Below are 12,210 nucleotides of genomic sequence, written 5' to 3'. Positions count from 1 at the left end.
CTAAAGGCAGCGAGAACTTCTTGAAAGGCTTTAAGCAAGGGGACTAGACTAGACTTGTGATTAGAAAGAACTCTCTTGGCAAGAGAACCCAGTAAGAGCTGAGATGGAGGAGAATATAACAGAGGCAAAGAAACATCGCAGTGGTCCAGATGACCACCAGCGAAGGCTGAGCGGTGGTGTGGGGATGGTAGATAAAGAGGTTTTAGGTGACAGAATCACCAGGATGGGTGACCATCTGAAGGTAGAGAGAGGAGGGAGCAGGTCATACTTCAGTCCAGGATCTGGGTCCACCTAGTACTGAACATGAACAGGCTCCAATGAATCTTCTGAAGCAAGAGGAGTCTACCTTCTTGTCTTTTGTTTAGAATCCTTTCTTTCCAAAGGTTCACTACAGTTTCAGCTAGACTATACCAAATAAAATGCAAGATGCTCTGTTCATTTGAATTTCAGATCAAAATTTTTTAAGGATCTTATAAGATATCTAAGCTTCTTATATCTTTATTGCTAAGTGTGACCACACTAGTTTCAGCTCCACTCCTTCCTCCGGGGCTCTCCACTGTTGCTCACTCCCATCTTCTAGGAGGAATTGAGGGAAACATTATCTTACTAGAGTGATCATCCACAGACACTGTTCCAAGGCAACTCTCTCCAGGCAAATCCATGGAGTCATTTTCCTGTAATGCTTCTGTGGCCCAATAAGTTTTGGTGTAAAGAAAGTATGGCCCTATTGCTCCATAGTCAATGAACCAAAATCATAGACAAGGGAGACAGGGAAGAGGGAAGAAAGGCATCTGCAAAGAGAGAAGAGAAGGAGAAAGGTCAAACAAAGGAAGCCACACCTATTATGGGTCAGGGGAAGACTCCAAGGTCCTTGGGAAGCCCTAACAGGCTTCCACACATGGGTGATGGAATTATTGATAATATTCTATTCCTTAATCTTCACACTTCTCCATATTTCTAAAAGTGCCACATTGAGTATGTGCTACTTTTATTTTAAAAATAGCAAATGTTATTTCAAAAAGGAAAAATAGGCAGACTATTCAAAATTTTTGCTATGAAAATTTTAGGATCTGTCTTTAAACCTGTGATAGCGGGTAGCACCATTTACATTTATGGGGCAGAAGCATTTGCAGCAAATTGGTAGAGGAGGTTACGTGGTCTGATGACTCTGCATACGCGGTAATAAACCTGAAGCAGTCACATTCAGGAGCAGCACTAACTAACAGAGAAGGTATTCAGACTAATATGTCTAAAACCTTAGGGGAACTCTATCAACACGCCACATCTTCTTAGTAGAACCTTCACAATCTGATGCCGCTATGCACCCAAAGCATCGACCCAGAAAAGCAGAAGATAAAATGATAAGGAAAAAATAAAATGATATGTTTTCTTTGTTACAATGCCAATTTGCTTTTCTCCCCTCCTACACATGAATTCCAATGGGTGCAAGCTATTCCCTCTAGGGAGGAGGGGGGAAAGAGGTAATCATGACGAATTATCCTTTTTCCAAGTTATCATCATCTTGCTCTGTCTCTGTCAAATTGTTCCTCCAACACAGCAGTCTGCAAGCCCCGCTTCTGCCTCCCCCCTCCAGTGCTATTTATACCTTTTGGATCAAACCAGCACTTTTGCATATCTCAGCCATTCCAGGGGCCGCTGTGATGAACTGCACTGTTTTCAGTCATTTCCATCAGAGTTGTTCGTGGTCACGTCCCTGAATATCTTTAAGGACAATGCGTTCCACAATCACTTCAATCTAAATCTGTCGATAATTATGATAGAAGGGGATAGTCTCAATTTCACCCACAAAGGAATGGTTCATTTTTCAAGCCTATGTGTAGCTTCCAAATTATCTGCACGCAGCAACACAACCTTGATCTGCAACTTTGCAAAGAAGTGGATGTGAGCTGCTTCTGCAGCTTCTTCTTCTTCTTTTAAATTCCCCCAGGAAACAGATCACTATTTGTCCTAAAACAAGATTGTGTTTTTTCTTCTTAAGCAATTTTCTTTCTTTCATAGATGTTTGGTAGGTCTTGGCTTAGACACTCATGAAAAAGGAACTAAATATCCTAAATGGGGGAAAGGTGCTAAAAGAAGGAAAGAAAGGAGTGTTGCAAAGAAAGGAGAGAAGGATGGAAAGGCTGAAATTAAAGAGATGCTCTTTTGTCCTAGAACTATCAGCCTAGCAGGACATTGCTGCTCTTTCTTTCCAGCTATTTTTCTGGCTGGAAAGTATACTGAGTGGCTGCAGATTCTTGAAGCTTCCCTGGGAGGATTTACAGACTCTTCTCACCATGATTCCCACCCCCACACCAGACTCAGCATCCTAGTAGTTTATATCTAAGGTATTTAAAATACTAGATATGGTTATAATCGAATCAGATGATCCATGCTGAACATCGGGAGGTTTAAAAGTGAAAATGATACTGTTGTGAAGCTTAAAGGGAATATGGGTTCAGGGGTAGAAGGAAAGGAAAAAAATTTAAGACCTCTAAGTCTACTTCTTTCAACCTGCCAGAAGTCTACGTGTTTGGAAACTTTGAGAAACCTTATGGTGTTACTGGAAACTTCTTGGATTCTAACAATAATTAGTCTGTTTCACCCACTTGGGTTTAGGAATATGTATAGGAAGGAGCTTCACACTGGCCAGAATTTCCCTTAACTCTCAAACAAGGAATGCAGTAAGCAACTTGTGCTCCATGCCCTCAAAGGAAATCTCGACTTCCCCGTTTGCTTCCTACCCAACAGGGAAAGCAGGAAGAGTACAGGAGGTGGAATCAGACGATCTGGGTCAAGTCCTGTCCATTTGAGGATGTGAATTAAGCCTCAGTTTTCTCACACTGAAAATCAGAATGATGATTAAAAATCCATGAGCATCAAAAGACACATGGGTAAACTAAAAAGCTCCAAGTTCATTGTTTATCACCATTAGCAGTCCTGGCTCAAGGGGAAGATAGACCCCCACCTCATCTTGGTCATTTGACTGTGCCATCTATTTCCAGAATTTTAACCTCAGAGGTTCCTGCTTACCCTGTGAGCGTGACAAGTTCTATAAAGGGGCAGATGGAAGCTGAAGAGACGACCCTTTCCTGCATGATGAAAATGTGTCTCTAGATCAAAATGTTCACATTCGAACAGCATTTAAAGTAATTTCTGTGTGTTCCTTACCATGCGGACAAGGTAATTTTCAAAAACAGAAAAGAAAGCAAGACAAAAACAAATTAATTTGTTTTAAATGAATAATAACATCAAACATACAGTGTTTTTACCATTTATCCCTCATGCTAGCCCTGTGATGTTGGTACTAGTTGTATCCCATTGTACAGATATGAAAACTGAGGCAGAAGGCATAGACATAACATATGCCCCAAGACTCACAGCAAGTAAAATGGTTCGGGTTAATTTGAGCAATCAATCTAGACTCAAAGTGATGTAAGGTTGGCAATGCAGAGAAGAGATATGTCTTCATGAGTTCTCTTTGCCTTCAGTATAAAATTAAAACCCTTCAGCAGTACCACAAAGCTCTCTCTGCCCTGGCCTTTGAAGAACTCTCCAGCTTCATGTCCCACCATATCTTCCCACACTCCAGCCCACCCCCTTCTCTATTTCTTTTGGTGTCATGCCTAGCTGGCCCCCTTCCTTTCCTAACCCACATATATGCTTCCCATTTCCATTCCCCTTGTCTATTGCTATGACTTACTTATGTAGGAAATCTCCACTCAGGTGTCACCTCCAACTGCCAAACCCAATTAGGTCCACATCACCTGCACCCTTCCCTCTGTTCACAGTATGCCTGCAGCTTACCTAATGATGACATAACGCAGAGGATCCAGTTTCCCCGCCCTCTACCCAAACAGACTGCAGACTCCTTAAGAGGACTTCCTTCTTTTCAGTTATAATATGAAACTGCCTATAAGGAGGTCGTTGCCAACAAATGCTGTTGACTGAGTGCATGGCCAGAAACAGAAAAGTGCAGAAAAAAGCACTTGCAAAAATTATGCCAATGCTCCACAAGAGAATCTTCAGCATTTTTAAAACATTGTCATAGATTTTCTTGTTTCACCTTCAGAAAATTTTATAAAAGTCAACTGCTTTATCATGGAAACACAGATGTGCAAATAATTTTCCCATCCCAAACCAACAAAATTTCTACAAAACTCTTTATGTCCATTCATAGAAACTCCCTTCTGTAAACCCTCCATGGTTTGCCCGTCTCTTCTTCCTTCCTTCTATCCATAACAAGCTTCATAGGGGTCACATTGATACATTTATTTTTAGGTTGGTTTCTCTGAAGTCCTAGACAGTCCATGTCCTCCACTTGAGGACCTTTGTTCTTTTTCTTCCCCTTTCTTTTCAGTCAGATGCCATAAACTCTCTCTGGTTGACAATTGCTGGCCAGTCTTTTCTTTTCACCTTACAATGAGCCCTCTGGTTCTGAAGTCTTTTGCTACAGGGCTTAAGAAGTCAGGAACTTTCTACAGTCTTCTAGTAACAGTCTCTCATAATATTTAGTAACTTTCTCTTTCATTCCTGTTCTGCTCTTTTCTTCACCTTTTCGCAGTGATTTTTGCCTCTTTATCCTCTATTCTCTAATTTTTCAATTGGTGTTCTGAGGATCACTGGGGATTCCTGAGAGCCCCACAGAGGCCATGGAGGGCGCCGTTGGGGGCTGTCCCAGCCCAGACTCCAACTCAGACAACTCATTGGGCACTTCCTGGTCTCCAACTAAGCTATAGGTGAAGAAAGAATTCTGAATCTGAGGCTTCAATAAGTTTGAAAATCACTTCTTTTTAAAACACAGCCTTTATCACTTTTTCAAAGGGTTCTCAATTTTCTTTGCATCAATGTTATTATGAGTTCAATATATATATATGGTCCCAAAAACTTTGGAGTAAGCCTTGAGTCCACCCTCTTCTCCATTCTGAATCACCAAGAGTTCTTGGTTCTGCCTCAGAAGCACTCCTTAAATCTGATTCGTCTTCACTATTCACACTACCTGGATTGGGTGTCTCCCTCTCTCCCTCTCCCTCTCCCCCTCCCCCTACCTCCCCCCACAAGAATAATCTTCCTAACACATCTATATTCCTGAAGTCCCTGCTCCCTGCTCTCCAGTTCCTCGATCCCAGGCCTGTATCTCTCTTTCACTCCATATCAATCCAAACGTAGGGCTGAAACCTCTTCAGGGTCCTTCAAAGGAATTTACTTCAAAGAACCACCAATGGGCAGCTCCTTTTCCTCATGCCTTGTAGGCAACCAGCTACACCAAGATGAAGCTGAGTATCTTCTTCCCAGCCACTGGCTGCCAGAAACTCATTGAAGTGGACAATGAACGCAAACTTTGCATTTTATATGAGAAGCATATGGCCACAGAAGTTGCTGCTGATGCTCTAGGTGAAGAATGGAAGGGTTTTGTGGTTTGAATCAGTGACAGGAATGACAAACAAGGTTTACTCAGGAAGAAGGGTGTCTTGACCCATGACCACGTTTGCCTGCTACTGAGTAAGGAGAATTCCTGTTAGAGATCTAGGCGAACTGGAGGAAGAAAGTGCAAATCTGTTCGAGGTTGCATTGTGAATGACAATCTAAGTGTTCTCAACTTGGTTTATTGTAAAAAAAAAAAAAAAAAAAAAAAAAAAAAAGAGAGAGAGAGAGAGAGAGAGAGAAGGATATTCCTGGAGTTATGGCTATACCTCGTCAACTGGAACCCAAAAGAGCTAGTAGAATCAGCAAACTTTTCAATCTCTCTAAAGAAGATGATGTCCACCAATATGTTGTCAGAAAATCCTTAAAGAAGGAAGTTAAGAAACCCAGGACCAAAGCACCGAAGATTCAGTGTCTCATTATTGCACATGTCCTGCAAAACAAGTGCCAGCTTATTGCTCTGAAGAAACAGAGTGCTAAGAAGAATAAGGAAGAGCCTGTAAAATATGCCAAACTTTTGGCCAAGAGAATTAAAGAAGTCAAAGAAATATGCCAGGAACGGATTGCCAAGCAACACAGGCTGTCCTGAGAGCTGTCTGAGTTCAGTCAAAAATAAGAATTTTTAAGAGTAATAAATAAGATCAGACCTTCAAAACAAAAAAATCAATAAGCAAGGTCAGCCTTACTAAAGATCTGTGGAGAAGATGGCAGAACAGACTGATAGCTTCTTCCTCATAGCAAACTACTTAAGAATTCAGAATAGACACATCTCTCTTCCTCCAGTGTCTTCTCTGTCCAGGCCATCCCTGGGGTATTCCCTTGCTGCACCTGCCCATGAACAATGCCTTACATCCCTGGCTACTCTCTCTTCTACTTGCTACAGACCCACCTCAAAACTTCTCATTCCTCCAACAGATCTTAAACCTGGGGCCCATATGTGAAAGGACATGAATTTGAAGTCAACCATTACTGATCAGAATCCTAATTCTGCCACCTACTTGTTCAGTGACCTTGATGGTTATTTTATGGCTCCAAGTCTCATTTTTTCCACATCTGTAAAATGGTATAGCAATACTTCTTTCAACGAGATTTATATAAGGTTAACAATAATATATTTAAATCCTAGAATACATAATAGACACCTAATAAATGGAATTAAAATTAAGTTTGTTGTTCTTGTTCATCTTGCTACCCATCTCACCCTTATAAGGAAACAAGCTCCTCTTGTGTGAATCTTGTTCTAGGACCGTTGGGATCACTCTACTATAAGTTGTTACCATTATCTGATTGAGATCTACAAAGAAAGCAGCTCACCTGTGACTAAGAACAGGCTATCCCTGAAGCCAAAGTCACCCAGAGAAGAAAGTAGTCACTCAGAAAAGTACGATGAGAGTGGGTCCTAGGTATGCAGGAAACAGAGATCCACTTCTCTCTCTAGATCAAATATGAAGAACTAGAGATATCCACAGCTGTTCCCCTGAAAGGTGGAAGGTCACAGGGTGTCTCCTCTGTGGAGGGGTGAAAAAGCAAGGAAGGCAGGCCCCCCTCAGGCACCTCAAGTTAGCGATGTGTAACCTACATAAGATCCAGAGTCACAAGCCCTCCATTTTCCCCTTGGTGTCTTCAAGCAAGCTTTGCTCATGACTCAGCTGAACAAGTGGGTGAGTTCTTGAGCCATACGTTCACCCCAAATGGTAAAGGCAGAAAATGTTCTTCAGCAGATAGAGTCATGGTGGCAAGAGCTGGACATGAGAAACATCAAGAAGGGGAAGACTCAGCGAGAGGCTGACTCATTTGCTTTTCCCTTTCACAAAATTCTTCTTATGGTGCCAACTTAGAGGTTTCTGAGACTTATTTTTATTAGGAATGTGGCATTTCCTATGTAAGTACTAATCAACTTCTGTGGCTTCTTGGGGAATTCAGGGAATTTCTTGTTATCTTTTGTCCTGATTTATAGAACCAAAAAGCATTTTGGAATAGCTGGACCAAGAGATGAACTGAGAATCAAATGTTTAGACAATAACATCAACCAGACCCTAACCCAAACACAAGTCTATAGACACCCCCCATCAGAACAAGGTATCTCCTCGACCGAAACACCACCCAAGATGTAGTCCAAGGAGGCACCAGAGCTCTTCAGGTGAAGAAGAAGTTTGAGCTCTTTAATGTGAACTGAACTCTCAAGGAGAGTCTTTGTCCAGTGCCTTCTCCATCCCCCTCAAAGAGTCCTCCAAACCTCAGCCGCCTCCCCTCAAGCTGCCTCTGTCATCCTTGTCCTTCATACACCGAGAAAATTATTTCACGGATAAAGAGGTGACCCGCCCTGAATTTTCTTATCTTCTTTCCTTTACACCAACAATTGTGCTGCATCTATACTACCATAACCTTCTCCTTCCAATATCCAAGGAAAAGATGTTCCTCTTTCCAGAGGAAATGACTCTTTTCAGAGTCTATCATTCTTTGTCTTATCCTTTCCCACTGATGATCCCTTCCACTTTGGATGGTTCAAATCCTCCCTCTCTATTGGATCCCTCTCACTACAAATCACATCACAAGTGACTCCTAACTTTAACATTCTTGCCCTTTCCTATATCCCTAAGTAGCTACTATCCTCTCCTTCCCTCTTTTGTCAAAACCAAGTATGCATGTGCATGATCATGCAGTGATCCCATCCTGTGTGCACATCACAGAGTGTACTTCAGCACCATGCTTAAGGTGGTATTGGTCAGTCATGCCCTATGGCCCCTAGATGCAATCAGTAACATGATAAACACATGAAGCTCCTGCTGACACAGCATATCATTTTGTGGTAAACTTTTTTCTTATATCTGGAAAGCATATACTCCAAAATAATGATAAAAAGTATAGAAGAGTAATACAAAATCAGTAACAGTTGTTTATTATCATTATCAAGCATTATGCACTACACGTGGTTGGATGCACTATAGTTTTCTATGACTGGAGGCACAGTAACTTTGTTTATACCAGCATCACTGTAAACAAATGAGAAATGTGTTGTGCCATGCCTTCAGTAAGTGACAGGGATTTTTCAGCTCCATTAGAACTTTAAGGACCACTGTAATATATGTGATTGGTCATTGACCAAAATTGTCTTCATGGCCAGGTGTGGTGGTACATGCCTATAATCCCAGTGACTCAGGAGGCTATGGCAGGAGGATTGGAAGTTCAAAGCCAGCCTCAGGAAATCAGCAAGACCCTGTCTCAAAATAAAAAAATAAAAGGAGTGGTGATGTGTCTCAGTGGTTGAACACCTGAGTTTAATCCTTAGTACCAAAAACAGAACAAAACAAAAGTGTCATTATGTGGCACATAGCTGTATTTAGAAGGAGTTAATTTTCATGGTACTTAAAATCCATCATTCACTTCTCAAGTCAGCCCCTAGATGTTTTCCTCAAGAACACCCGTGAGCTCCACATTTCTGAAGTCAGTGAACACTTTTTAATCTTTGCCTCTGTGACTTTTACCTCTTGTACCTTCAGCACCACCAACAGCTCCATTATCTGGAAAATATACCTACCTTGAGATTCCACTTAAGAGTCACCTTCTCAATGACCTTTCCCAGGCCTCTTTGGGCAAGGGAGGCTTCATGCTAGACTTCATGTGGTACCATGACACCTCTTCTCACCTTGAACTGCATTTAATTCTGTACATCTCTCCCTCTCCTGACCCCTAAGTTCCTTAAAAACACATGTGCTGTGCTTTCATCGCCAGGCATGTAGGCCTCCAAGAAATATTATTTTTTAATTTACCTGAATTCATTCTAGTATTTTATCATTAAAGAACATATTGAAGCAAGTTTGTCTGTATATCTATTCAAGAAAATCTTGTGACCTAATTTTTTTTTATTTTTTGACTTATTCTAATTTGTTGTACATGACAGTAGAATGCATTTATACATTTTGATAGATTATACATAGAGTATAATTTCTCATTTTTCTGATTATACATATTGTAGGATCACATTGGTCATGCAGTAATATATGTATATGAGATAATAATGTTTGACTCTACTATCCTTCCTGCTCCCATGCCCCTTCCCCTACCTTTGCTTCCCTCTACCTAACATAAAGTAACTCTATTCTTCTCTATAACCCCCTTACTGTGAATTAGCATCCACATGTCAGAGAAAACTTTCTGCCTTTGGTTTTTTTGGGTTTGGCTTATTTCGCTTAGCATGATATTCTCTAACTCCATCCATTTACCAGCAAATGTCATAATTTCATTCTTCTTTAAAGCTGAGTAGTTTTCCATTGTATATATATATGTATACCACATTTTCTTTATCCATTCATCTGTTGAAGGGCATCTGGATTGGTTCCGTATTTTAGCTATAGTGATTTGAGTTTCTAAAAACATTGCTGTGACTGCGTCACTGTAATAATTGATTTTAAGTCCTTTGGGTATAAATAGAGGAGTGGGATAACTGGGTCAAATGGTGATTCCATTCCAAGCTTTCTGAGGAATCTCCATACTGCTTTACATAGTGATTGTATCAGTTTGCATCCCCATCAGCAATGTATGAGTGTACCTTTTTCCCCACATCCTCACCAACATTTATTGTTGCTTGCATTCTTGATAGTTTCCATTCTGATTGGAGTGAAAAAACTAGAATCAAGTCTCTGTGGTTTTAGCTTTTTATTTTTTCTATTTTTTAAGAAAAAAAATTTAGCTATGAAAATACTCTCCATATTGAAACTGTACCTCATGCTTTGATTCAAGTTCACAGTGGTAATACTATCAGCATACACATTCACCATGGTTACACACTAACACTGATGATAAGCCAAGAGTGAAAGAGGCTATCTGGAATGCACAGTAGTAGAACTGAAAGAATCTGGACTCAGAGGAAAACACTTGGGTTCTAGTCTCAGTTCTGCTCATAATTCACTCGGTCAATCTCTCCTCCAGTTCCCATATCTAAAAAATTGAATTGAATGATCATTAAGAGCAGTTCCTGTTCTTGATGGCTAAATTTTTTTTTTAACTAAAGCTTAAAAAATTTGATGTATGGAGTACAGATGAAGGTCACAGATCTCAAGAGGCAGAGGAGCGGTGAAACCAGCCTCTAAGAAGAGACAGCAGGATATTGAAGTCCCTAAGAAAGTTAACCATGGGTGAAATCTAAGGTAATGTCCCCATCTGTAAAATGGGGACAGTGAAGGTCATCTAAATTAATCTGTGTGGTGACTGTGAGGACCAATTTACCTGAGTCATGACATCAGCTGTTAAGTTCTTCAGGAAGTGTTTTGTAATAAATTATTAATAGTAGTAGTCAACTATAAGATAGGAAGTACAGTAGACATTTCTCTAGAATTTAAACATATAAACAAATACACTATAAGAGCAGATTCTCTTATCTTCACCAATAAAAAATATCAGATCCCGAAACCTCTAAGAGCCATCTAAACTCACCACAATCATGGTCAGAAAGAAAATTTGATAAATACTACACTGACATTTGAAATACATCCAGATTGTGTCATGAATAAGAACAACAGCCATAAATGTGTTCAGGATGCACTTCAGTGTTTGTAACACCAATGATAACACTGAGTCTGAGAGATTAAGCAACTTGCCTACTGCTCCACAGTCCAGTAAGGCAGGGATACTTAGGTTAGAGTTATGTAAACCAGGTTTCTCAGTTTCCCATGGAACTAGTGAGAAAACTTCTAAAATGCACATATAAATACATAGACAAAGTGATGCATGTGATAAATAAAACTGAAACTCCCTGTGTTACCAAGCTCATGAAAAGGATTAGTGTGTGTATATAAAATTTTCATTGTTTTAGAATGGAAAATCTGACAAAAAGACCAGAGAAATGCAGCCCCAATAATAAAGCAGTATCTGAAAAACTGAATATAACTTTGCAATTAGGAGATGTCCTTTTAGGCAGAAGGCAAATATGGTTTCATTTCCCAAGTGGGCACAGGGAGAGACACAGGCACTTTAGTACAAACACACACACATACACACACATGAAAGATCTCTCAATCCCCTAAGTCCCTAATTGTATAAACACATAGGCAAAGTTGGCACAAATCTAAGGAAGTGGTCCTTGCCTGGAGATATTTCCTAGGATATGCAGTGTACCTTGAATACACCACTTGTAAAATTGTAACATATGTGAGGTTCCTGACTCTATGTGAGTCCAAAAACTTGCAAGAAGGTGGAAATCTTTCAGTTGCTGCTTTTCATAGATGGTAGGGTCCAGGGTTACTAGGTGGCAGACAGAAAGCTAAAGCTAGGAGCAAGAGTCAAAAGAAATCCTCCCTCTCTGACCTCCCACTTGATTATAAAAAGGGTTTGAGGGATTTGCTCTGGGATTTTCACATCTACTCTGTCACTTTAATCAAGAACCTGACTTCTTTTTATTTCCTAAACCAAGACACTAACATCCTAAATAGAATCTGAGCCCCCAAACTCAGTCCTTTCCAATCCATCTCTAAAATGATAGAGTGATCTTCGTAAAATGGCAACCTGACCATGTTACACTCTTTAATGAAAAATTTAAAATTTTTTTTTTAAATCTTCCAATAAACTATAGTTGCTCACAGAATAAAGGCTGAATCCTCAGTGCTGAATCTGAAGCTTTGTGTCCTTCAGTTCCATTTTCTGTCTCGCCCTCAACCCTGCAATTTAGGCTTACCAAGTTAACTTCAGGACATAACCCCATGGGTACCATATTCTGAATGTCCCCATGCTTTTATTCAAGCCAGCCTTTCTGCTTGAAATGCCCTTTTTCTTTGTCCATTAGACAAACTCCTA

General features: G+C 40.3%; 1 protein-coding gene and 1 pseudogene across 2 annotated transcripts in view; one reads left to right on the top strand and one right to left on the bottom strand.

Annotated features, from left to right (window-relative positions):
- Nucleotides 1-12,210, bottom strand: part of LOC306644691 (uncharacterized protein) — a 158,566-nt gene that overhangs the window by 86,629 nt on the left and 59,727 nt on the right. The gene's annotated exons all lie outside the window — the stretch shown is intronic.
- LOC306644800 (small ribosomal subunit protein eS6-like) lies at nucleotides 5,268-6,084 on the top strand (annotated as a pseudogene). Its single transcript has 2 exons — nucleotides 5,268-5,607; nucleotides 5,649-6,084. The product of its transcript is annotated as a small ribosomal subunit protein eS6-like (transcript).

The sequence above is a fragment of the Sciurus vulgaris genome (assembly GCF_902686455.1).
Source record: "Sciurus vulgaris genome assembly, chromosome: 15".
NCBI lineage: Eukaryota > Metazoa > Chordata > Mammalia > Rodentia > Sciuridae > Sciurus > Sciurus vulgaris.
Note: the sequence above shows the minus strand (reverse complement) of the source record. Positions and strands in the feature narration are given on the sequence as shown.